Consider the following 25,315-nt stretch of genomic DNA (forward strand, 5'->3'; position numbering starts at 1 on the left):
GCTCGCCGCGGGATGCTGCGGGGCGGGAGGCTGCGTCGCGCTGGGCTGAGAGGAGATGTCACCATGGCCGCCTCTTTGCTGCGAGCCCACTGAGGCTGCAGCCGCTGAGGGACAAGTGAGGGCAGACTGGAAGGTTGCCCAGATATGAAATTGCTGCCCAGGGAATCCGGAATGGCAAGGCACAACCTACATTTCATGGGTACGTGCGCGAGGCTGAACCTCACTGGGAAGTCAGGCTGGAGCTGGGGTTCAACCAGAGTGACTAAGAGGGTGCCGCCACGCTTTCGGGGTCCGTCGTAAAGTGCAGTAGCTCATGGCTTAAACCCAAAGGTGTTCACACTTCAGTCAGCGCTATGCACGCCCACATCACACCACACGGGACATTCGCAGTATGTCATTCACAATTTATTCACAATACTGTGAATAAAATAAAGATTAATTTATTCCCAGCGGTTGTGGCGAGTGCTTTAGTGATCGTCCATTGGATTGCAGAAACCATTTCATTGCAAAAGAGTTTTCATTTCACATTGTGATGGTGAAAAGCGGCGGGAGTCCCCCGCTGCAGCAGTAAGAGCAGCAGGCTCCGAGCACGGGGCTGTCGCCGAGCATTAGTCACATCCTCAGCCACAGGAAAGCTGCCGAGAAGAACGAATCGCACATCCTACGGTTTACAGGCTCCTTTCGCAGTCAGTGTTTTTCTTCCCTACAGAATACAAAAGTACACAAAACCGTAAGCTTCCTGACCTTTACCTGATGGCCTTTCTTTCCAAACGTGAGAGAAAAGGCCGTGGTGTCGTTCCGCACGGTGTGCAGAAAGCCTTCTCCCGCCAAGCCAGCCAGCTGTTGGCGAATGGGTGAAGGCCACTTCCCCAGCCGGGCTGGAGGTGCCCGGCAGCTCACCCGGACAGAACGTGACACAGACGTGTCCCGCTGTCCTTGCCCTCTTCCTTCCCACCGTTCCTCTGCGGGAGGGCACCATGCCGAACAGCAGAACCCCCCATTGCTAGGCTCCAGGTCGGACACGGCTCAAAGACTCTGTCATTTTGGGAGTTGGGCAGTGTTTTGCTTGCTGAGCTGGGATTAGCGCCTGCAGAATAAAAGCGCTCCCATACTGCTGCTTGCTCTTTGTGCAATATCCCTTTGAGTACACTTGACAGTATCTTAGTTGATACTGTAGTAGATACTCAGCGTAGTATCTTTAAGTACAACGACACAGTCACACAAACGGAGGATCAGCACTTCCTACTGGGGATACAAGTCACATTCCCCACCCCAAGATTAAAGGCACATTAAATATTTATATAGCTGTCACGCCTAGAGGCCCCATCAGGATTAAGGTCCACAGTACTTGGTGCTCTAAAATCTCACGATAAGAGCCAGACCCTGCCCAAAAGAATGCAGCCCCAGCTCAGGCTTACCCACTGCCCCGGGGTGGTTGGTGGTATTTCGCCTGAGCTGTCCTGCCGGGCCTGTTTCATAAACCTCCTGCTTGCAGAAAGACCAGTTGAGTTATCAGTGGTACTGAAGGGCGGAGGCTTTGTTTTAATGCTGCGTTCCTGTTTGGTTTACAGACCCTCCGCCAAAAATGCCTGACTTCTGCAAGATGCACCATTCCTGATGTGGGCAAGATGGGAAAAAACCAACCCGTGCAGCACAGGGGATGCTTTCTGCATCGAGAAGTACCTCTTCTCATGGAACAACCTTTTCCCCATCACAAGAAGAGGATTTCTGGTAGGTGGAAGCCCAGTCCTTGACCGCAGGAGGTGCACATTCAATTTCTATTCCTCAGACGTCCCGGGCAAGTGACTCTGCTTCTTTCTTGTGCAACTCCTTAGCTATCAAATAGTGCTGCTTCGCCCAGGCGTGTTGCAGGCATTGACACAGCCGAGGAGGCAAGCCAGCCTCAGGCGGGTGGGATGGGCGTGCTGCTCACCGCTGCGCACGATGGTAACCACTGGTTTCACAATTAGAAGAGGCCTTGGCAGCGCCAGGGCAGGAAGCAGAACCAGTGGCTGGAAGTGACTAAGCCCAGGGCTGGGGATCGGGTCAGAGCAGCAGTTTCTGGTCAGGGCAGCCCGGCATTGCCTGCAGAGGACATCCTGGAAGGAGGTGACCTTGCAGGGAAGGGCAGGGGTGGCATCTGGACCTCTCGCTGGCTGGGACGGCACCGGCATCCACAGGACTTGCATCCGGATACAAGCCTGCCTGTGGAAATACAGCCTTGTGAGTAAATAAGGTCTAGTACCCAGCACTCCAAGAATGTGTGTAACGTGCCCCTAACCATCATCTTCATCCACGTCTGGAAGATACCGAATGTCTTCCTCTAGCAGCTCCAAGCACTTGCCCCCCATGGTGCCTGCTGTGCCTGAACTGGTCAGCTTTAGCCCAGCAAGGCAAGCGAGACGGAGCTCACCGTCACCGGCAGCGTGACTTCTGGCTCACAGCACGCTGGGGCAGATCCTCAGGCGAGGCACGGGGCACAGCTCGAAGGTCCGGAGCCAGATGCAGCGCATCGCTGCGGGCCAAGCTGCAGCGGAGTAAACCAAGTACAATACCTGCTGCTACCGCAGCATTTCTGCCTTTCTGCTGCCGCTTCCCACGACCTGCGTATTGGCATGCACGGCCCTGCAGGTTACCAGGCTGCAGCACAGCGCAGCGAGGAGCGTGCGGGCAGTTGTGCCAGCGTGTTCACTGGGTCTCCGTTAGCCTCCAGGGCTCTGCTTGCGTGATGAGTTCAGGTCCCTAATAATCCGTTCACAGGCTGCTGCCTCACACTCTGCGTGCGTTGCCAGTGGCACACAGATCGCCGGGCTTGATTTGCCAGTGTGTTTTAACCAGTGACCCCAGAGATCCCCGCTCCCCCGGAGCAGCGCTTGCTGGGTGACCGGTGAGCTCTTCCCACCGCGCACAGAGCAGGGGGCTGCTCTGAACAGCTCTGCCAGACTTTGTGTCCCTGAGAAGGGCGTTCGTCCCGCTGAGATAAACTGCAGCCCTTTCGACCCCTGTTCCAGGAGCTGGCTGTCACAGCCCTTGCTGGACCGCATCTGCACAGCTGTATTTCTGTGAGGCACCCGGAGGGGACGGTGCCAGAGAGCTGGTACGAGGCACCGGGAACCTTTCCCCAGCTGAAAGCGAGCTGTACAGAGCGATGCCACGCTGCTGCTCTGCGTTCCCCGCACGGTGTGTGTTCCTGTAACCATGAATGTCAGAGAGCCTGGAGCTGCCATTTGGTTGTGTTTAAGGATGGTGATGACTAACATTTAGGTATCGCCTTTCAGAACTCTTAAAAATAGAAGTTAAAAACTTGCTTCACGTAATCCTTACCACGTAATACCTTCCTGACTGGGAAGAAGAGACCGGCCACAGTAGCAACAGGACATGAGTGTTTTGGAAATTAACTCTGATCCGGAGAGAAGCATAATTACAAGTTATTTATACAGAGCTTTTTTTCCTTCACAGGCTGCACAAAAAAGTGGATCAACAGAATGATTCCCATTTCACAGCAAAACAGCGGCGGGTTGCTCAGACAGCAGCAGAGCTGGAAGAGGATCCGGATCTCTGGGTCCTTCAGTTGATTTCAGCCTGCTCGATTCCTTGTAATAAATGTACGATCAGTAAAAGATAGTTCTGCCATGGTATTAAAAGCAATTAGACATACAGGATTAATCATTTATGTTTTCAAACATTTAAAGCTCCCTACAGAATGACTGCCTTCTGCCAGTTCTTCTTTATAGGGATGAGAAAATAGTCCCTTCCCCGATTTCTTGCAAACCAGCGTTTCCCAGCTGTGTGTATCATCAGTGAATCAAATAAAGACAAATCTGGTCTCTCATTTCCAGTTAAGGCTGTCATGTTGTATGGCACTCCGTAATATGTCAAGAAACCAACGCAGCTGATCTGGTGTGTCACTGCTGCAAAAGGAAATTAAAACAAAGACAGATTTATGAAAGAAGGCCCGATTTTGGCACCAGGCAAGGATTTCCTGGCTGACTGCTAATACCAAAGTGCAGATCATCTATTTTATGTTAGCAAAGGGAAATCCCTGCAATTCATGCCACAGCATTAAAACACAGGATTCTAAAAATAGCATGAATGAGCTGGACTGGAAACAACAATAAAAAAATGACAAAGAAAACCTTGTCTTTTTGTTTGTGCTTTTTTGAAAGTAAGAATGCTAAATTCAACCCCAAGCGCTAATTTCAAAATGACAGGGCCTGAGAGGCGAGAGGAGAATATCAAAATATCCAGGTGCTTGTGTGGGACGGCTGCAGGAGCCTCTTCTCCCTGCTTGGCACGGTTTGTGCTGCAGTCCCGTCCCTGGCGAGCGGCGAGGGAGACGGGGTAAACGAGGCCACTCTCCCCTGCCTTGGGACGTGAGGACGGGCAGGGAGAGGACTGAGGGGCCGTGACAGTCTGAGGATAAAGACGACACCCCAGGTCCCTTCTTTGCTCGGTTTTCTCGTGGATCTTCCTGTCCTCCTACTCCGAGTTTCCCCTGGAGGTCTACCTCTCCCCTTCCTCTACACCCACGTGTATTCGGAGGCTTCCCTGTCTCCCACCTCCCCGCACTCAGCCCTTACACTTTGAACCAGCCGACACCCTGATTAGAGCTTTTTCTGAGCTACATCAGCGATGCAAATACAAGGAAGCCCCAACCAGGGCACGGCGCAATTTAAGGTAACTGCGTTTCAGAAGCAAATCAGTGAAGTCGGCGCAGTTTCCCCAGAGCCGGTGGTTAGTCTGTGCCCTGTTTGGAGGAGCACAATGAATTAGGTCTGGTCTGGCGGTGAGCCTGGTTCAGCGAGACCTGTCTGGTGCAGAGCAGAGGTGCAGGTGGAGATAAGCGGATGCTCAGGGTGAGCGGTCGGGAGAAAAATCACGGCAATTCAGAAATGTATAATCCAAGCTGCGTGGCTTTCAGAATTCAGCTTTTTGTTGATGTGCCTCATTGGAGGACATGTAAATCCGCACACAGAAACATCATAAAGGACAAATCACCACTTTAAGAATGAAAAAATATTCCACGGAGGAGCAGAAAAGAACAGGAAGGCATCACGTAGCAGAAGATAGCACGTGGTGTGCTGGAGAACAGCAACAGGAGGCAGAGTGCGTGGTGGGATTCTAGCTGGATGAAACGACCGCTACTGCACGGGGACATTTTTCTATTTAAATCTTACATTTGTTTAAGATTTTCAAAACGCGCTTCTTTAAAAAGGAGGGTGATTTCTCCATGTGCTTTATAAAGGCATCTTCATTCCTTTTCCACTGTCTTCATTTTTCCCATGATCCCGATAATTAATCCACATTGATACGCGTTGAATTCACGTGCTTCACTGTTTGACCAGCAAATACGTAGTGTTTGTCCCGATCCAACCCAGGCCCCTCAGTCCAGGGTGTGTGTGGTCAGACAGGGATGAGAAACAGCCTCACTGCTGAACCTGCCTTCCTCTTGCAATTACATTCCCTCAGACCCACGGGGAGAAGAAGAAACGGGGAAGAACCTTTCCTTGCTGAGGGCCTTTCAAATACCATTGGGAACCCACACACGAAGACACATCTAATGTTATCCCACCACAACGTGGGAAAAACCAGCCATTCTAGGCCAGAGAAATGATGTCAGAGGCTGCAGATTTCTCATAGTTGTCTTAAATACACAGTGTCCTTAAAAATACCAGCTCGGTTTTGCTCCCGGATGGAGGATGACTGGGACTCCCAGCGTTGTCCCAGGAGATGAGCAATCCTTGCAGCATCCTTCTCCCAAGGAGATCCTCTGGGCGTCCTCCTATGCATGCCTCCTTTGCAAACGCCTCTTCTCTGGCAGGTTGAAAAAGCAAAGTTTATGAGAATTTCTAGTGTTTTTCTCTTGGAAACAGAGTTTCTCAGGGAATTATACTGTCTGAGTGGAAGAGGTCAGGACCATGCAGTGGGATATTTATACAGCTGGCTGATCAGATTGCCTTTGTATAGTTTTTCCAGAGGTCTAGTTATACACGGACCCACCAATTCATTCTCAAAACTGACTCGTTAAAATTCATTAAGTAAGCGCTTTGGTATGGCGATATCCAGGATTGCTTTTCCATATTTTTTAGCATTCTTGCTAATCCATAAAATTTAGCAACTCAGAATGAAAGCCACAGTAAGAAAGAGCTAATGAGGTCCTGTAAGGGTCTGTTCTCCACTGGGCGTGTATATACAACTTCCATTAACGTTAATTGGCCTTACGGAGGCACGGCAAAAGGAAAATGTACCCTGAAAGACAGAAAAATCTACTTATTTGTCCAGACAGGTAATGAGCCCCTGTTCCACAGCTGGGGTTGGTGACAGTCTTATTTAGTACAATAGCTATAGTTATTTTTGCTTTACCTCCCCTCAAAAGCCACGAGATAGGTTGCAGACGAAAAGATTGCCAAATAAGTTCAGTCACGTTATGTATGCTATAACAGCGCACGATTTCATACAAAAAGAAAACTAAAACCCAAAGCCACTACTAGCACCCTGTATCAGGGGAGCGCTCAGCGTCCGCTTAACTTTCAGCATGCATTGGAACTGTAGATAAGATTTAAGTACATTTCTGACTCGGACCTCCACGACTGATGAAATCAGAAAAAAAATAATCTCAGCTAATGATGCAAGATGCCGGAGGGTGTTGGGAGTCTCGCAGTCTTGGCACCCATTGCTATGCGTGCGGGCCAAGATGGCCAGGTCCAGTCAGGGTTGCTCCAGGGCAGGAGAGGAGGCAGAGCGATGACAAGAGCTATCGGAAGGGCTCATCGCGGATGCGGCACTCCCCCGCCGCTGCCCCCATAGCCTTGTGCCGCCAGCGTAGCTAATCTGTGCAATCTGCTGCCGTTACCCAGCTAATCCTGCCCCGTGCTGACGTCCGCCGAGCGCTCTTCCCTCCGTGCCGGCTGCCCTCAGCTGGACTCTGAGCTTCTTAGGGCAAAGATCATCTTACTGGTTTGCACGCTGCCTTCCACCGCGGGCTCGCCGTCCCCTGGCTGTTACCGTAACACAACTCTCATCACTTGTCATTCCTTCCCGAGACGAGCTGTGTAGTCTGTCCTGCCTTCCTCCTCCGGAAGAACTGCTGCCATGCTGCAGTCGTAGCCCCTTCACGCAAACGTGGCAGCAATGACGCTGTGTGCGTGGCCGTAGGACTGAGCAGCAGCCGAGTCCTTACTGCTGGGGGAACCTGGAGCCTTCGCACGTCCCCGCAGCCCCCCTTTCCCTTTCTCAAAAGGGCCAGCTCCCAGGAAGTTACTGGTTTTCACCTCTTTCTTCAGCACTGGAGGAGATCCAGACCCGGCCCGAGCAGCATCAGTGCTGCTAGGAGGTGAGTGGAGCTGAACCAACCCGTAGGCTGAAATTTGTTCCCGTAACTATTCAAATAAAGTATTTCCATAACCAGAACCAACGGCTGCAAATAGTTTGTGAAGTGACAAAGTGAATGAGTTTCACGAGAAGGAAAGCGAGAACATGGACTGAAAAGTTTTGTTTCGGGTCAGATTAAGAAGCCAACTTTCGTTAGCTGACGTCTGCCTGCGTGGGAAGGAGCAGAGAGAGACAACGTCCTTCTGCCCCGCACCGTCAGAGGGGCATGAGAAATGCCTGGGAAGGGGCCAACACTTCTTTGACCTGCAAGGGCCAAGGCAGCGCAGCGTTGCATTAGAAACCTCGTGCGTGAGAGGCGTCGCTTAATAGAATAGGATTCAGGTGCTACCTATTGAAACGGTAAATTGCGTGGCTGTAACCCATCGGGAGGGTGGACGCAGCACGTGCCGTGAGCATCCCGGGTCAGCGGAGCACGGACGCGTCCTCGGACGCCATGCACGAGGCACCAGGTCTGCGCTCGCTGCACCCGACGCTGCAGCTGCCTGCTAAAGCGGTTCACGCTCAAGCAAACCCGTACTCATGACACATGCGGAACTTGAGCATTAAAAGCCACTTACGTGAAATCCACAACAAAATTTCATTCTTACGTAAGGCACGTTTAAATTTAATCAGTTTTGGGGTGGTGGGGTTTGTTGTTGTTGCCGTTATTGAAACTACACAGCAAGGAGAGGCAATTCCTTACGACTAATGAATTACAGTCCTCTGTCCTCTAATCCCACCAACTCCTACCGAAGGATGTCAGCGCTGGACATGGCGCTGAATTACCATGCGTCAGACTCGTAAAGGAAATCGTTAAAACTCACTATCGTTAAAAAGGTCAAGTAGATCAGAGGAGTCCTGAGGAGCTGAGCGAGGCTTTCCAAGCACGGGCAGAGGAGCTGCTGGCTGCGCGGCGGGCCCGGGAGCTGTCGTGCAGCAAGCCTCCCTCGCACACATCTTGCTGACCCAGTCGATTGCATCACTCGGTCTCCTGAGACAGAATCTGCGTTTTTCCACATGGGCCCATATGGTACATGAAATTGATAAATGAATTTGTATTTCTGGAGGAGAGGAGCTCCCCAGCAAAGTGATGGTTCTGGGAATTTTGGAGGGGGACAGCGGCCGGGGCTGGGGAAGAAGGTCTGTGGCAAGCAGAGGGGAAGACCGAAGGCTTTCCTTCTCCCCACTGCCAGGAGGGTGCCAGGCCCACGTATCCACATCTGTGTTCCTGGGCGTTTTCCAGCTGCTTTTTGGAGAATGCTAGACAGGAAATTGATGCCACAGGGCAAATATTCATTCTTCCCGACTTCCCTCCCAAAGCAAGCACAGATTTGCACTGGCTAGACTCACTTCCTGCAGAGTGCCGTGGCTTCCCCGGCCAGAGCAGCGTGTTCAGAGCATGGCAGAAATGACTAAAACGTGTGCAAGTGTGGAAAACCAACCAAACAAAAGCCTGCCAGATGTTCGCAACACAAACCTAAGGAACACAGAGCTCACGGGAGAAGTTGATGCTCGCGTTGCGCTTCCAAGCCAGGCGGGAGAAGCTGCCGAGCTTGTAGCCGAAGTGGGAGCGTGGTGTTTTGATGCTGCATCCCTTGCAGTCAGGCAGATGTACTACTGCGTTTTCCATATTTGCATCCTGGAGTTGCCCATTGCAGGGAGAGTTTGGAGGTGATGAGAATTTCCGTCGTTAGAGGCATCAAGGTGTGTTCCGGATGCAGCCGTGCTCCCCTGCGCCTCGCCACGCTCCCTGCCCCTCGGCTGAGACGCCAGAGCAAGCTGAGCTTTGCGGTCCTGGGCTCTGCAGGGGAGCTCGGCTTTGCCAGCCCTCGCTGGTACCTTACTGCTGTTCTCCCCAGGGTTTGCATTCAGCGCTGGTTGTAATCCTGCCCGGGTCTGTCGCCCAGCGTACGCTCCGGACAGCAGGCGGCATTCCTAGTGAAGAGCACTTAATGGATAAGAGCAACCTATTGCGGTATTTGTAAATGCAGCCGTGCTTACTTCAGCTGTTATCACACTTTTGAAGTGTTACCAGTGAAAAGTCGTTTATGGAGAGCACTTGCAGCTTTTGATACAGCCCCTTGTGAGCAGCTCGCAGCAAAGCACGCGGGCTGCAGCGGAGAGATGAAGTCTGGCTGCCAAAGAAATGAAGAAGTGCTGCGTGTGTGACGGAGAGAGGGGAAGAGAAAGAGACCCAGCCCTGCGCCACCCTGGAAAGAGCAGCCAGCCTAGCGACAGCATTTCCTCGCGCTTCTCTTAACGCTCAGCCTAGAAGATGAAGTGAAGAGCTCGGCAGCAAAGTCTGTTCTGCACCCCCGGCGATTCGGCCAGAGCTCAGCAGAGCTGTAGCAGCGTAGCTCATTGAGCAATAGGCCAGTGGGGAAGACACAGGCAAGACCCAGCGTATCAGAAGGAACAATCTGAACAGCTCGCACGCCGAGTTCTGGTGTTGTAACAACCTCCGTGAGCAGAAATAGAGAGGTCTGGGGAGGGCAGATGAACTCTGCGCAGCATCAGGCAAGCCTGAAGCGAGAGCCACGGCTCTGGCTCCTGCAGCCCCTCGCTGCCGCCAGCCGTGAAGTTCATTTGCATTCTGGCCCCAACAGCGAGGATGCTCGGGGACACGTTCCTCCTCCAGGTAGCTCCATTCGATGCACACATGAGCTGGGGCTGCTGGATATTAAGACAGAATTAGCAGCAGGTCCATAGCAGCACGGGGATTACAGCAAACCCTTGCCTGGGTGCAGCCAGCAACAGTTTTAGTCTTCCTTCAGGCTGGATTTTTAGCACTAGCTCAAGAGAAAGGTTCGAGCATCTGTTCCTTACAACCAGGGGAGGCAAACAAGAGGACGGGAACCTGAAGGAGCCTTTTTGGTGCTTCTGGTTTTGGCTAAGTCTATTGCTACTTCATTCTCCCTTGGCGTGAGCATCTGTCCAAACAGAAACGTCTGCCCAAACAGAAGCACCTCCCCACAGCTGCTCTCAGCAGGCGGCTGCTCCCCGCACGATGTGCAGCTGCCTGGAGACCCTGGGCTGGGGCACCCACCACCACCCGTATCCTGCACCCCGTCACCAGCAGCCCTGGCAGAGGGGCACCTGGCCCCACACCTTCCAAAAGGGGTCTGCAGCTGGATCCAGCCTCTTCTCTGAGGGCAAGCCAAACCAAAAGATGCTCAAAGAAAGGCAGTGAGAGCAGTAGGGGCTTGGGAGGGTGTACGTGCAAGGGAAAAAGCCGGCAATCCTCTCCTTTACACGCACATCGAGCTGCGCAGGGCTCACCTACCGCAGCCCTAGCAGCTGGGACGCGGCAGCGCTGGGCGGGCTCAGCTTTTGTTCACGTACAGCCACTGCCATGGCTGAGAGGCGTTTCCACCGCCTGGGTTTCAGGCCCAGATTCATCCCCTCTCAGAAACAAAAGATAAAGCACCGGTGACCTCCGTTTCAGAGCTCCGCAGCCCCGGCCGAGCGCTGGCAGCACGGCAGCGCCTGCAGACCCCTCTGCTGAGCACGGGGAGGGAGTCGGGGCCGCGGCCCCCCGGGTGGGAGCTGCTGCCATCCCGCACCTGCCCGGGCAGGAGGTACCAGGGGAACAGCTAGTTCCCCACGGCTTAGGAAAGAACATCAACCACGTGTCTTTGGGTGACTTTTCCCTTCAATCAGCTCTTTGGGCGCTGAAATAGGACCTGACAGCGCTGGTAATTAACACCTGCCCCGTGCAACCCTCGGTGTCCCAGCACGTACCTCTTGCACGCTCAAGAAATTGTATCAAGCTGCATAACTACCACTTGGCAAGAACGAGAAATCTCCAATACTTCTAAAGAAGATTTCACAACTCAAGCAGTAAATTAAACCTGCCTCCCCCCTGCCCCAGGAGCTCGTTCACAAGGAAGCCCTGTACGAGAGCGGGGCGATGGGAAGAATTCACCGTCTCCCTCTGGAGCATCGCCAGCGCGGAGGTCAGACGTGGCGGCGAGCGACCGAGGAAGGTTAAGTGGAGTTCAGTCCACGGCTCGCTGCGTATTCGGCTGCCTCAGCGTTTTTAAGGGCTTGCGCTGAAGATGGAGGTGATGAAAACCGAGCAGCCGCGGTGGGTAGGTACAGCTGGTCACCATTACTGAGGCACGTTGCCAAAGTGCTGCTCTTCTGACCATGGCCAGCGTTGAACGGCTTGTCATGGCCAACTGATGCTAGGAACCGGCCAGCGAGCCGGGCTAGGACACATGGTGTGCTTTTAATGCAAAACAATAGTCGTCATTTAACCGGTATGCTGCTAGCAATAATTATTCATGTTTATGTATTATAATGGCCTCCAGCATGTGGTAAAAAAAATGTAGAATCCTATAAACACTTCTGCGGTTTTATCGACCATTTCTAAAATCTGCTTCACATGCTTAATGCTCTGGGTATGGAAAACGAGAGAGAAAGCACCTGAAAGGTCTCCTCCATCAGCAGGAGTCTTCTGACTTCAGCAGATCACAGCCAGAGATTATCTGGAAACGGCGTCAGTTGGTGTGTCAGCCTCATCGTTGCATCCGAGTGAAAATTAAAGCCATTTGGGCTGACTATGTAAATATCGAGTTCATGGGAAATAAACAGGAATTTGATTCCATAGTGGTATTTACTGCAAAATTTCCTTACCCAGTCCTTCGCGCAACCTGGCACGACAGGCGTTCTGTGATGGTATTTTCAATAAAAACCTGTCCTGGTGGGCGACAATATGAACTCTTGCATAAAACTTAGTTGTTTAGGATTTTTCTGAAGGAGATCCTGGTTCTTACACATCTGTACATGGTTTGTCTTGGCAATGCAAAACAAAAGAAATCCTGTAAGTCTATAGCATTGAAATATCATTGCATTGAAATATCAGGCTTTACTTTTTCCATGAAGGGAAGAAGATAAAACGCCTTACAAACCTAGTCATGATCCACAACATTATCGCAGCTGTTTCAATTCTTGCCCTGCGTCCCAGCTCCTAAAACAAAACGACAGAAGGTAGTCCAGCCTATCCCCATACAAAATACGAACTGAAGATCCCAAATTTGGTGAATGCTACAGGTTTTGAGGCTAAATCTGGATGTCTAGGGGTACGCGTGTCCTCTCCGTGCTCCCTGGGAGATGCCCTGTCTTAGTGCTGATAAAATTGCCGCTGCTGCTTCTTTATGGCCGTGAGAGGATCGGTCATAACCGAAGCGGCAGGTTACAAGCGCCAAGGAATGATATTGTGCAACAGCCTGGCCAAGAGCTCTTCCCCGGTGTTTATTACAAAGCCTTCTTTCCTGCTATTCGCACGGATGAGCTCTGTGAAGGCATACAATTATTCATGCTCATTTTACAGTGACTTTAGCTGTATAAAGTTATTGTTGGCGGGTGTGAATCCATCTTGCTGTCAGTAGTGTCAGTACGTCAGATTACCTGTTTTCTGACGTGACACTGTACTATGCTCTCCTGTTTAGGTACCACAAGCCCAAATACCCTTCCTCCAGGCTGCTTTCCTGGGAAATTTTACTACACAGACAAGTTCATACAAATGGGCAGCAGCTCCAGACTGGCTCTTTATGGAGGTATTGGCACTGCTCCCTCTCTGAAGCACCAGGGTTTGGGGTTTTTTTTTACCATTTGGATGGAAGGCAAACAAATATCATCCATCAGGGAGTAAATTTGTGGTGCTCCTTGGACATCTATGCAGCCGGACAAGACGACTGCTCTTTCTAAAAGGGAAGAGGCAAGACTTTCACTGATGGGCAACGAGCAGAGCTGCAAGTTCAGTGAAAGCTCGACTGGACTTTGACATTGGCAATACAAGAGCTCCAGACCACTAGTTCCTACCCCAGAGCCTTTTTCGGGGTCACATACTAACGTTTTCCAAACAGGAATCGCCTATAGAAGGGACAGGGAAGGAGAGTCCCCTTTGCACGGGTCCATGAAGAAGTTGCCCCAACGACCAAAGGGAAAATAAGGAGTAGCTCACGAAACGTTAGCCTAGAATGGTGTGACAACAGCCATCTCTGACGGGGGACTGTTTCCACATATTTCTCTGCCAGATCTGAACACTTGGGGTTGAATTCTGCTAAGTACTGAGCATCCGCAGCCCCAGAGAGGGCAGGACAGTTCCCTGATGAGGACACTAGTTTAGAAATGGAGTTTGATCTCTAGTACTGGCCAAAAAATACATATGATCACATAAGAAGCTATTTATGCTCTCTGGACCTCTGTTTTCCATCTTCCTTACCAGACCTGCTGCACCTTGGACACAGTGAGGTTTGAGGGGTTTGTGATAGTCTGGTGGTTGGAGACGTGCCGTATTTACCACGGGCAGAAATAACTTAGCGGACGTACAAAACGGACGCGTGATGTACAAACGGAAGGCGTGACGTACAAAATGAACACCTGATGGACACAAGTCAGGCCAGGAGGAGAGCCCAGAGGCTGGAAGCAGAGAGCTGTCAAGGAGCTCTGCTAAAAATCATCTTGCAAACGAGAGCGCAGCTCCCCCGTGTTGTGCTGTGCCTGCTGGGAGGACCATTAAGGATGAGGATTTGCTACTTAAAGGTTAGTGGCACCACAGGGTTGCATTGCTTTTAGATGAACGAGGTCACAGGTACGCGGAAGCCTCCTTGCAGGCACGTCTGACCGGCCCCGGCAGAGCCGCAGCGAGCGGGACTGGGAGACCCCCCGGCCCCGTGCAATGCCCACGTGGGCAGAGCTGGGAGGGATGCAGCGTCTTTGCAAAAGCCGGGCATTGGGAAAGGCCTTTCAACACGAGGAATGATCTTTGGAGCAGAAAGAGAAGAGCTAGCGATAAGGACGTTTGCAGGACACGTCCTGGCTGCCCGGGACAGCCCTGGGGAGCCCACGTCCCACCCCACGAGCTGGGCTCGTGTCAAGGCAGCTTTGCTCTCAGCTCCTTTTCCAGCCCCGTCTCTTCCCTCTCTCGGGCCGTTTCTGGCCGGAACAAGGAGGACCAGCAATGCCACATCGAGAGCGGCCCCTTGCCGGGCAGCGCAGCCGAAGCAGCACAGTCCCAGGAACTCGGGCGGAGAAAAACCAGCACGTCTGCAGCAGCACGCCCGTCACGCAGGGAACAGCCAGCACCCTGCAGAGCAAAGATAAAGAGCTCCCAGCCCAGCTTCCGTGCGGCTATCTCAGCAGAGAGCTCACCCCTGCCGCCACGGTGCACGCCGGCTCTGCCGTGCTCCGGCCAAGGGCAGAGCGTGGCAGCAGGGGATGAGCTCCCTGTTCACGTTTCTTACTTCTCCAGCCATGAGAATCGGCGCTTAAGATTGTTTCTGCGCTTTGGAGTGGCTGCCAAGCCTAATGACAGCCCTGTTAACGACTCAGGGGTCGCCTCCAGGGATCCTGTAAACCTGCCGGCGTGTTTCTCAAGATTTTGTGTGGCTGCTCAGCTGGAGCGTTTGGGAGGCTGTAAACTCTCGTGGCTTTAAATACTGCGTACCAACTCCCCAACCCCTCCAACTAATCCAAAATCATCTATCCATCACACGCGTCACGGCACTCCAGTTTCATTGCAGCTACTCGCATGAACACAGCAAGTGAAATCTGGCCCCGTCGCAGTCACCCCCCCAGTTCCAAATCTCCCCTTTTTCCTGCAAGCGTTCCTTTGAAGGAGGAGAGTTGTGCGTAGGAGGGCACCGCAGATCCCCCGGGCCGCTCGCTCCGACTCTTTTGAATAAGCTGATCCACAGGCCAGTTACTGCAAAAGGTTTGTCTGTGGCTGAATCGGTGGCCTGTAGGAGGGGGAGGCACGGCCACAGGTTCTGGGTATTCAGCCGTCTGAAAAATCCAGAATCAATTTGTTTCAATCAAATAAGACAGTCAGCCTTTTCTTTCCCATAGTTGAGATACTGCAAAAGCTGGGAAACTGTGAAGATGGAGGAGAGAGGTGCGAACGTGCACAGAGCCATACAGCCCAGCGTATCCGACATGAAGCCGAGAGGAGAAATCCCTGCAGAGAGGATTTGACAGGGCTCTGCAGGAAATCGATGGAGCCTGCCTGCCAGCACGCTGCTTCCCGTGGCTTTCCATGAGGAAACACGGGGCAAAACTGCATCATTCACAAAAAAAGAGAGCAGCAGGGGAGAAGCGAGGTGCACGGTGTCAAAGCCCACTGTACTTTGGCCACCTGTGCCCGCACGGAGAGAAGATGCTCAAAGGCCGGTGAGAAAAAGCCAGCACTGCCCTGCTTTCTGTCGGCAGCGAAGGCACGCAGCCCTCGCGGCCGCTGACGAGCTGTAAAAGAGCACAGAGGTCTTTCACCGAACGCGATCCGCCTCGAGAATACGTTCTTCTGTGTTCTACCTTCCTCCCAGCATCTGCTAGCAGGGACAGAACACAGCACCAGCCGCACCCCCGCCACGACCCAGCACAGCCCTTCGGACGAGGCGGCGGGTGCCGACCCTGGGGCAGCTTCGGACGCGCAAACCAAGAGCGGAACAAGACGTCTGTACGTGGTGCTAAGGCAGGTTTTGCTGCTCTAGTGCCCGCGTGCAAAGAAACGCATTAGAATATTTACCAAAAATTGCGGTGTGGAAGCTGTAATTTAAGGGGACTGGCAGCAGAGCTACTTCATTTACATGAATTTCAGTTTGAGAGCTGTTTTGACAGCTCTTTGGTAACACCCCGTTTGTGCTTTGCTCCGAGCGCGCTGCTCAACAGGAGCTATTTATAGAGGAATAAACAGGGCGCCGGGTGCAACCTGCAGGAGAGCGATTATGGCGCAGAGCGCTTCGCCAGGGCTGGCTGGGGCTCTCGTCCCGTCGCAGGGGATTAAACCGGTGCCGATCCACCGCAGAGCCCGTTTGGGGTGGGGTTGGAACCCAGACCCGGGGAAGGACCCCCTGGGGTGTTTGTGCCCCGGGTGGGAGGCACGGGCTGTGCATCCCGTCCTCACACCCCAAACCCGGGCTGTGCATCCCCTCCTCACACCCCAAACCGACTGCAAGAGCCAGGAGGTGCCTTCGCTCCCCGCGAGCAGCTGCCAAAGCAGGGCCCTTGCTCCCGAGCGACGGCCAACTCCTGCAGAGCCGCCCGCGGAAGGCGGCCAGCCGCGGGGCCCGCTCCGGTGCCGTCTGCGCGCGTTGCATCGCTGGACCCTGGCTGAGGTCGGGACGGGGGGAGGGTGATGGAGCAGGGGGTGCGCGGGGCTGGCAGCACCCTCAGCGTGTCCCCTCCGGCCCTTTCCTGGACGTCAGGTTCAACTGGAGAGCGATGGATGGGACGCAGGGGCTGCCCAGGGACGCAGGGGTGAGCGGGGCGGGGGTTCAGGGGAGACACGCCATCCTTCCACCGCTGCGCTCTGCCCGCCCTGGCCAACAGCACGGGGACGAGCAAGAAAAAGGCAAACCCCCAAGGGCTTTAGCAGAGCCTGTACGGGCCAAAGAAGTGGCTTTCACGTCCTTTCCAAGCTTAAAAAAAACGCCAAACCAGAAGCACACGCAACCCCCCCCCAAGCCAAGCAGCCCCAGTTTATTTAAATGGGGATGTCACTCCTTTTCAGCTGCTGATCTCCAATAAAGCTGTTTTAATAACCTGGCGATATTTAATTAATAAAGACACTTATTAAATTTAAATTCAGCGTACATTTTAAGCACGGCTCTGGATGCGCACGTGCCCTCCTGAAGTGCCCGTGCACCCGAGCCCACCCCGTCCCCCGGCAGAGCGCCGGCACGGCGGGTGCCAGGGAGCCTGCTGCTCGCTGGAGAAGCCGTTCCTGTGCGAGCAAGTTGATAACGGCAGCTCTTGCAAAAACAAAACAAAACAAATACCACCCACCCCCCAAAACAGCAAATACCAACTTTGTTTTGTACCAGCGTTGCTGAAGGATCTCTGCAGTAACCCCGCTGCCAGCCCCGCGGGCCCCGCTCGGGGCACCGGCCGTCACCGAAGGCAGAGCCCGGTTTGGGACAAGGCAGGAGGAGCCACGGCGGGGGGGGACCCCCCCGAGTACCGGGGTCTTTCGGCTGCAGTGGGCAAGCATCGCCAAGTCTGTAAGAAGCTGCTGCAGAGGGACGGGCCCAGGCTGCCGGGGACTGCCCTGGGAGGGAAGTCTAACACCGGGTTCACCTGGCAGCAAAGGCAAGCTCAGCTTGGGCGCTCAGGAGGCTTCTGCGTGTCCCAGCTCTGAAGGATTTCAGAAATATCCTGGACCGGCTTTAATCAGGGTGAATTCAGAAGTGAACCCTGCCTCAGGACAGCCAGAGAGGTCTTTTCATGGCACGTGACGCACGGTCTTCTCCTGAGCAGGGAAGAGCTGTGACCCAGACAGCACGCTGCCAAGTGCTCATGGCGAAGGCTTGGTACGAGCCTGGAGCCATCTTCCAGGTAAGGCAGGAGAGAGAATAATCTTAATTTAATGAGACTGCTCAAGGCTGCTCTAGGTGTCAGCCGAGCGGTGCTCCCCAGCCATCAAACCACCATCCCAGCCTGGTTTGGGTGGGCAGGGACCTCCCAGCCCATCCAGTGCCACCCCTGCCATGGGCAGGGACACCCTCCACTAGCCCAGGTTGCCCAAAGCCCCATCCAACCTGGCCTTGAACACTGCCAGGGAGCCAGGGGCAGCCACAGCTTCTCCGGGCACCCTGTGCCAGGGCCTCAGCACCCTCACAGGGAAGGATTGCTGCCTCCCATCCCATCTCCATCTCCCCTCCTGCAGCTTCAGGCCATTCCCCTTGGCCTGTCACTCCCTGCCCTTGGCACCAGCCCCTCTCCAGCTTTCCTGGAGCCCCTGCAGGGACTGGAAGGGGCTCTAAGGTCTCCCCGCAGCCTTCTCTTCTCCAGGCTGAACAAGCCCAACTCTCTCAGCCTGTCTCCATAGCAGAGGTGCTCCAGCCCTCGGATCACGCCTCTCAGCACTACTGCAAGCAAACGTTCATGGTTAAGCAGCACCCAGCCCGTACCCTTCCTTTACTCATTTTACCTGTATTGTTCTGCTAAGCAAAAGACACTTGTAGTAGCACCAACAAAATCCTCTGGATTTGTGCAATGCCAGTAACTGGAACCCAGTCAGCTTTCTATTGCTATGCAAGGAGGAATGAACATCAGCTCATCCTTAGCAATGCACTTATTTTTGTTCCCTAGCAAGGATGCTGTTGATTACAATGAAGTATTTTTGCAGAACAGAAATACTCTGACGAATTACCCTATATTTTTCTAAAAAAGTAATTTCCAGTTTCACTCTATGGAAAAATATTAGCAGGAACCACTCTGGGCAGTGGTTCACTATTTCCATTTCCTCTCGCAGGAGTCCCAGCCTTCCAAAAAAAAAAAGAAACCAAAACAAAAAACCCAGGAACGGAGATATCTGCACATCCCACACCCAGATCTGCCCCTCTCTGGGTTGTGGGTCCCTGTCCCAGCCTGGCCGGGCTGCAGCAGAGACCTCGGATCCTCAGTGGAGCTGGTGCTCCCGGGACACGAGAGCTCCTTCCCGCCCCTCGCCCCGCTCCCACCAACCCCAAGCACAGGTCTGCAGCTCCTGCCAGCGCGGCACGACCCGCGATCGATGCACAACCCGGATACGTGCTCCCAGCTCCGCCCGGGCACCGCGGAGAGCTGAACAATTCCTTCATCCCGCTGCTTTTGCAAACCTGGCGCGTGTTTTCGTGTGGTTTTAGACGCTTCTCAGCGCATCACGTTCGACACAGGAAGGAGGGCTGGTGGTTTGCACCAAGTGGGTGTTATAAAAGCAGCAGAGGAAGTGCAGAGGAAGTTAGTGACTGCTTTTGGAAAAGTTACAGCCTCGATTTTTATACTTCTGTGTTACTTTATGGGATCAGCTAGGAGTGAGAGATAAATGAAGACAATAAAGCAAAATGCACCCAAATGAGACTTCTCCTGCCTCCCCTTTGCTCGCGGGGGCACTGGGAAGCCCGCTGGGAGTGCAGCAGCCCGGCGCCGGCGGAAGGCACCCCACGGCACCCCATGGGGAGCCTCGCTGCTGGCAGGAAGGGGAAAAGGAGCCACCCCTCCAAAACCAGCCCCAAGGCAAGCGTGGCCCACGAGAGCCTTTGTTTAGGATGGACGTTAATGAAAGGGGAGCCCTGAGGGCCCTGGACAGCTGCGGCACAGAGCAAGTGCCACCCCAGCCTGGTTTTGTTTCTGCTACAAACCCGCTGATATTTTATTCATTAGGAATCAACCGCACCCAGCCCGCAGGCAAGGGCTTCGTTCGACGCTCAGCCAGTCAGGCTTGGTGCTCAGATCACGTACTCATCACTAGTGAGTTGTTTTGTAGGCTTATTTTCCCAGTAACAGGAAATATAGAACTTTTTTTAAACGATCACTTACATTTCTGTTTCACAGAAAAACAACGGGAGCGATCAGCTCTGACCGCACAAAGCAACTGGCCGCGACTCGGGTGCTGGACTCCCGGCTTTACCGAGCTGCGTTCGGTAAATACAGCTGGGCAGATCTCAGCGGTCAGCCAGCTCGTGCTGGCGGTCGCTCCCTCATCACCACATTGACGTGGCTCACCTCCCAAGGACAGGGACGTAGCTGGCGAGCCTGACGCGGGAAAAGCACCTAACAGCCCCGGTAACCACTCGGCGTTGGGAGCAAAGAGCGGAAGGTGGGTACGTACAAAATTTCCACCCGGAGTGCATGGCAGCAATAAACCCATAAAGCGTTAATGTGTCACCCAGCGCTCTCCTACGGGGTTAGTCACCGTTTCAAGAAGCTTCTGGCATGGGAGCGCTCAGCAGTTGGCCGGTGGATGGGGCCAGGACGAGGACCAGGACCATCCTTCCACTGAATGCTGCGGCGTGTGGAAGGGCCCGTCCACAGGCACTGGCTTTCACAGAGGGCTTTAGCCAGGTAGAGTGCCTATAATTTAACTTAATTAGCTTCTAAATCCAAGCTCAACCCCAAGAGTTTTCAGAAGCCCCCCCCAAAACACTAAGGAAAACCCACAAATGCCAATTCCTGCCCGGCCTTTCCGAGCACGCAGCCGTCTGTTCGTTAGAAGACCATGAAGGCCAGCGGTCACATCAGAAACTGTCCACGTGAACGGTTTGAGCAGCTGCTGCCACGTTCAGGGGCCGAGGGCATATCTGCATCCTCCAACACGACACCAAAAGTTAAGTGGAAACTTAAAATAAATAAATTAATTACCCACCCTTTTGAGAGGCCTGCCCTCCTGCCCATCACTCCCTGGTCACCAGAAGGGCCGTGGGGCAGCAGGTCCTGCCAGCGGCCAGACCCCCAGGAGGGGACACCGAGCAGGTTCTGACTGCGAAACGCCCAGCAGAACGATTAAACACGTGCTAGAGGATGTGAGAAGAACAAAACAACCGTCTGACCCCCGGCAGGAGCACAAGGGGCAACCCGGCCCCCACGAGACCCCCGCACGCCGTGTCCCCGCTAGCCACCCCCCCCCACCCTGGCACTGGCTGGCCGGCCGGCGGCGAAGCCAAAGCGCAGGAGAGTTGTGCGGCAGCAGGTGGTTTCGCAGAGGCCCCCACTGCTCATCCCGCACCGTAACCACGCCTGGGGGCTGGAGTTCTGCAGGCTTTCTGACTGCTGGGGGTGTCCTGCCATCGGCACCTCCATTTCCATTTCCTCAGGTCCCCTCTCGCTTTTTACTTGTGGTTTTTTCCCTGCTGGACATTTCCTTGAATGCTTCGTGTCATCCCTTGCCCGTTTCTGTTCCTGCTCCTTTCGCCCCCCTTCTTCTTCCTCCTCCTCCTCCCAAAAAACCGATTCTCACTTTTCTCAGACTCACTTCCCCCTTCCCCTTCCCACTCGTTTGTCGTCTCCTCAGTGCTCCCCACGAGCGCTGGCTCTGTCATGGGCTCTGTCGGCTGCGGCCTCTCCCTTTCATCCACCGAGATGGCATCACCTGGCTGAGTCCACGCGCAAGGAATCAGAGACAGCGTCTTCCTCGCCGCTATCCAGAAGGTCCTGGGCATGTTTTCCATTCGGACCTGTCCTCTCTCTCTCTCAACCCACTCCCCTCATCCAGGGTCAGGGTGGAGTTACCAAAGAGGTCCCCTATTTAATGCCATGCCGGCGGGAGCACGAGGGCATGTCCGCGCCGCTGAGCCTGCTTTGGTGCCCCATGTCTGCTTGGGCAGAGGAGAGCTGCTTTCCCATCCACCTGCCCGGGCAGCGGTGGGGGAACCCAGCAGAGAGTCCCTTGAGAAGCCACCATGGCATGGAGATACAGCCCTGGCATGCTGCACCACGGAAGTGAAAACGGTTAGGAATTCCCCCACTGTTGACCGGGATGGGCAAAAAAAGAGAAGTTCACTCTCAAAGCTGATCCATGACTTGGTCTTAGAGCCAACAGGTCCATCCCCTGTCCGTGTGGGCAGCAGTAGGTCCATCTCCACTAACCCAAACCTGTATCCTACCACAAACCCATGACGGAGCGCTGCAGGTCCAGGCACCTGTGATATCTGGCCCTACGATTGATTCCTCTTCACAACGCTGCTGGGAGAGAGATTGCAGATTCCTTCGTGGTGAGGTTTGGGAAACACTCCTGTGCTGGTATGAGGATTGCACGAAGCCTGACAGACAAAACAAACCCGAGCATGTATCAATGCCTGAGAATGTGCTCCACGTGGGGAAAAAGCAGAAGGTGATTTGTAATGGTCGAATTACGCTTGAAACAACTCGTACCCAGCTAGCTGGAGAAAAGGGAACCCGAAGGAAATGGAGGAAAGAAAAATCCTTAGGTCAACCTGACATTTATTGTCCAGCCTATGGGAAAATATTCTCATAAAAACAGAGTTTGTAACCATAAGAAAAGAAAACATTGATGGAGAGGATGCGTTTGGTTGCCGTGATGTTAGTGTGGCGATGACACCGTGTGCTGCCAGCGATGGACAAACCCCAGCGGCAGCCGGAGACGTTCCCTACTTCCGTAACCCAATTCTCGCTACTGTGTGAGGACCTCCGATTTCCACGTGAAAAGGAAATAAATCTCAAACCCCAAGCTGTGTGCGCTCCCAGGGGGTTTGAGACCAGGAGACAGACAGACTCACGGTGCGTTCTGCTTTGTCGCAGCCTCGTGACTCAAAGCCTGGTTTTCAGTAGCCCATTGCGTAAGGTCTCAGCCCTCGGAGCCAGCAGCGCTGAATTCCCCTCCAGCAGAAGGGAACCCACAACCACCCTGCTATGACCCTGACAGCAAAACGTTCTCCTGGCCTTGTCTCGCTCTGCCTTTCCCAGCAAAGTTTTCCAGGGCTGAAGAAGGAAAGGCCTTAGCAAGCTGCCAGAGAGCAGCTCTGTGCCGTAACGCGTTGGGTTTACACCACCCTGAGATTGGGTTGAGCTCCAGTATGCCTCTGGTTAATGAATACGTTCTTCTCATGGCCATCGCCCCTCCTTCTCCGGGAGGATAGCAGACATAACACTGCATGTGCCCAGGAAGGCAGTCCTGGAGGAGTGCTCCACACACTCTTCCACACTACCACTTCCCTGCAACAGGTTGGGAAATCATATAAAGTGATTGCAATGTATGGACACCAGAAGCCGAAGCATGTGATCATGGGGCAGTGTAGTCCTGGGCAAAAAGAGATTTTTTTACCCCATAAGGAGGACATTGTGGGTGGTGGAGCAGGTTGCCCAGGAAGCTGGGCAGCCTCCACGCTTGCAGGCTTTCAAGAGCAGGCTTGATGAAGCCCTGAACTACCTGGTCTGACCTCAGATCTGACCCTGCTTTGAGCAGGAAGTTGGACTAGACACCCCCTGAGGTTGCTTCCCACTTGAAGGGCTGAGGAACCTTCCCACTACAATCACCCACTGCTGCCATGTTTCTTCAAACCACTTCCCCAAACGCCTCCCACAGAGCTGCCCCAACACCTGCTGTGCCCAGAGGTACAAGGTCTGCACAGTGGTCCCCAAGTGCCTGTAAGGGGGGGGGACAGGGAGCATCTCCCGCGCTAAGATTAAGCTGCAGGAAGGGAGATGGAGATGGGATGGGAGGCAGAAATCCTTCCCTGTGAGGGTGCTGAGGCCCTGGCACAGGGTGCCCAGAGAAGCTGTGGCTGCCCCTGGCTCCCTGGCAGTGTTCAAGGCCAGGTTGGATGGGGCTTTGGGCAACCTGGGCTAGTGGAGGGTGTCCCTGCCCATGGCAGGGGTGGCACTGGATGGGCTGGGAGGTCCCTGCCCACCCAAACCAGGCTGGGGTTCCGTGATTATTCTTCTCTGGAGAAGTATAGAAGCACGACGGCCCCAAACATCACTTGTAGGAGATACAGAGGCCAAAGCAGATGCAAGACTGAGGTCCCTGCCGGGGAGTTTTACAGCCCAACCAGGCCAAGGCCTCAGTTGGGAGAGCGGTTGCTATCAGCGAGCAGCGTGCCTGCACACGTAGGAAGAGCGGACGGGAATCACAACGGCCGTCCTCATGCAGCCTCTCAGGCAGCTGGCCCTTCAACGTCTCCTCGAGGAGCAGCCTCCTAACCTCTGCCCAGCTTCCAAGTCAGCAGGCGCTCGAGCTGCTCCTTCCTCTGGTCACCGAGATGCCTTTATCACGCTGTCCAGAACAGTTTGTTTCATGACAAAGCCCTCCGTCATTGCTCGCCATGCCCAGAGGTGTGACCTCATCTTTCACTGTCACCTAAGTCAGTGCTTGAACTGGTGCGGCCAGCAGCTGGGGGTGCTGACCTGGCAGGGTCCCCACGAGCACGCGGAGCCCACCCGGGATGCAGACCCCCCAGGGTCCGCACCACATCATTTCCCACGGCTCTGGAAACACCCGGCACAGCCCAGAAGGTCCCTCTCAGCACACGCGATCGTCGCTGCCATCCCCACGCTGCCACAGGTTACACCAATCGGCTTTTCATAATGACATGGCTTTGCCCAAACCACGTGTCATCACCTACAATTTCCATAATGACACAGTGAGATCTTTATCACAAACACTCATTTTCACCTAGTTTCATCCTCAAATTCTTGACAAGTGACACCACCAAAACCTGGGCAAGAAAACCCTCTTATTTGTCGGTACCGCGGCAAACCCCCGGGCACGGCACGGCGCAGCCCTGCGCAGGGTGCTGTGCATCCGCAGACGGGGACCGATCCTGCCCCAGAAGCCTCGCGTGGGGACGCAGGCAGAAGCCGAGTTCGGTAACAGACAGTAAGGGGGAGGGGGTGGGCCGTCTGGCGACAGGCATTTCACTCGACCAGATGCGAGGGTTTCCCTCCAGTTCTAGTTACGTATAGCTGTATGTATGTAACCAGCCACCCAGGGAGAACCGCAGCAGCCCGCGAGGCGAGCGGGAGCACTCCCGCCAGCGAGGCTGGGATCGGGCCCGTCCTCTCCCCGTGTTCCTCGGCAGGGTTTGGTCGCAGCCAGTTTCTCAGAGTGCTCTGCCGAGAAGCCCCTTGAGCGACTGCTGCTGCAGAAGGAGCTGGGACCACGCTCGTAGGAGGCAATTAACAGCCAACGCGGTGATTAGGGGCACGGCTGTTCCTGCCGGGCTCTGCCCCGACACCCGCGCGGCCCCGTGGCTCCTGCCCCGCAGGGAGGCTGGAAGCCGACAGCGATCCTCCGCTAGCCCCAGGATGCCTACGGACGGACACCGGGGGGTCACTGATGTTCACCTTGCCACGCATCGGCGGCACGCGGTGACGCAGCACGCCTCTGCCCGTCCTCCACTGCTGTGGACCAGCTGCGCCGAATTTCAACCAGCCCATCCCTGTGACCGGCTGGGCTCCCAGCCGCAGCAGCAACAGGAGCTACGGGGCCAGTTTATACACTTGGAACAGGTTGGCATGGAAACAACATAAATATTTTCAATACGTTGTCAGCAGCGTGTCACCAGAGCTGGCTGTCACCGATCCCCGCAGCCACTTCAACTGGCTCGTGAAGAAAGTCTAGGAAGGTGAAGGTCTGGAAAACCCACCGGGAGCACCGGCGGGCAGCGAGCGTGGGAGCACCCCTCCGGCTGGAGCAGGTGGCCAGCGGCAAGCCGAGAGCGTG

General features: G+C 54.3%; 1 long non-coding RNA gene across 2 annotated transcripts; it reads right to left on the reverse strand.

Moving 5' to 3' along the window:
* Window positions 1-208: 208 nt before the first annotated feature.
* LOC142602963 (uncharacterized) lies at window positions 209-24,993 on the reverse strand. Of its 2 annotated transcripts, XR_012836827.1 has the most exons (6): window positions 24,517-24,993; window positions 12,285-12,343; window positions 12,010-12,168; window positions 11,800-11,861; window positions 912-1,087; window positions 209-703 (listed from the first exon to the last, which is right to left on the reverse strand). It is a non-coding gene; the product is annotated as an uncharacterized LOC142602963 (long non-coding RNA). The 2 variants fall into 2 exon arrangements; XR_012836826.1 differs by lacking the exons at window positions 11,800-11,861; window positions 12,010-12,168; window positions 12,285-12,343; window positions 24,517-24,993 and adding an exon at window positions 1,419-1,577 and having other exon boundaries at window positions 211-703.
* Between the last annotated feature and the right edge of the window lie 322 nt (window positions 24,994-25,315).

Source organism: Balearica regulorum, chromosome 9, assembly GCF_011004875.1.
Source record: "Balearica regulorum gibbericeps isolate bBalReg1 chromosome 9, bBalReg1.pri, whole genome shotgun sequence".
Classification (NCBI taxonomy): domain Eukaryota; kingdom Metazoa; phylum Chordata; class Aves; order Gruiformes; family Gruidae; genus Balearica; species Balearica regulorum.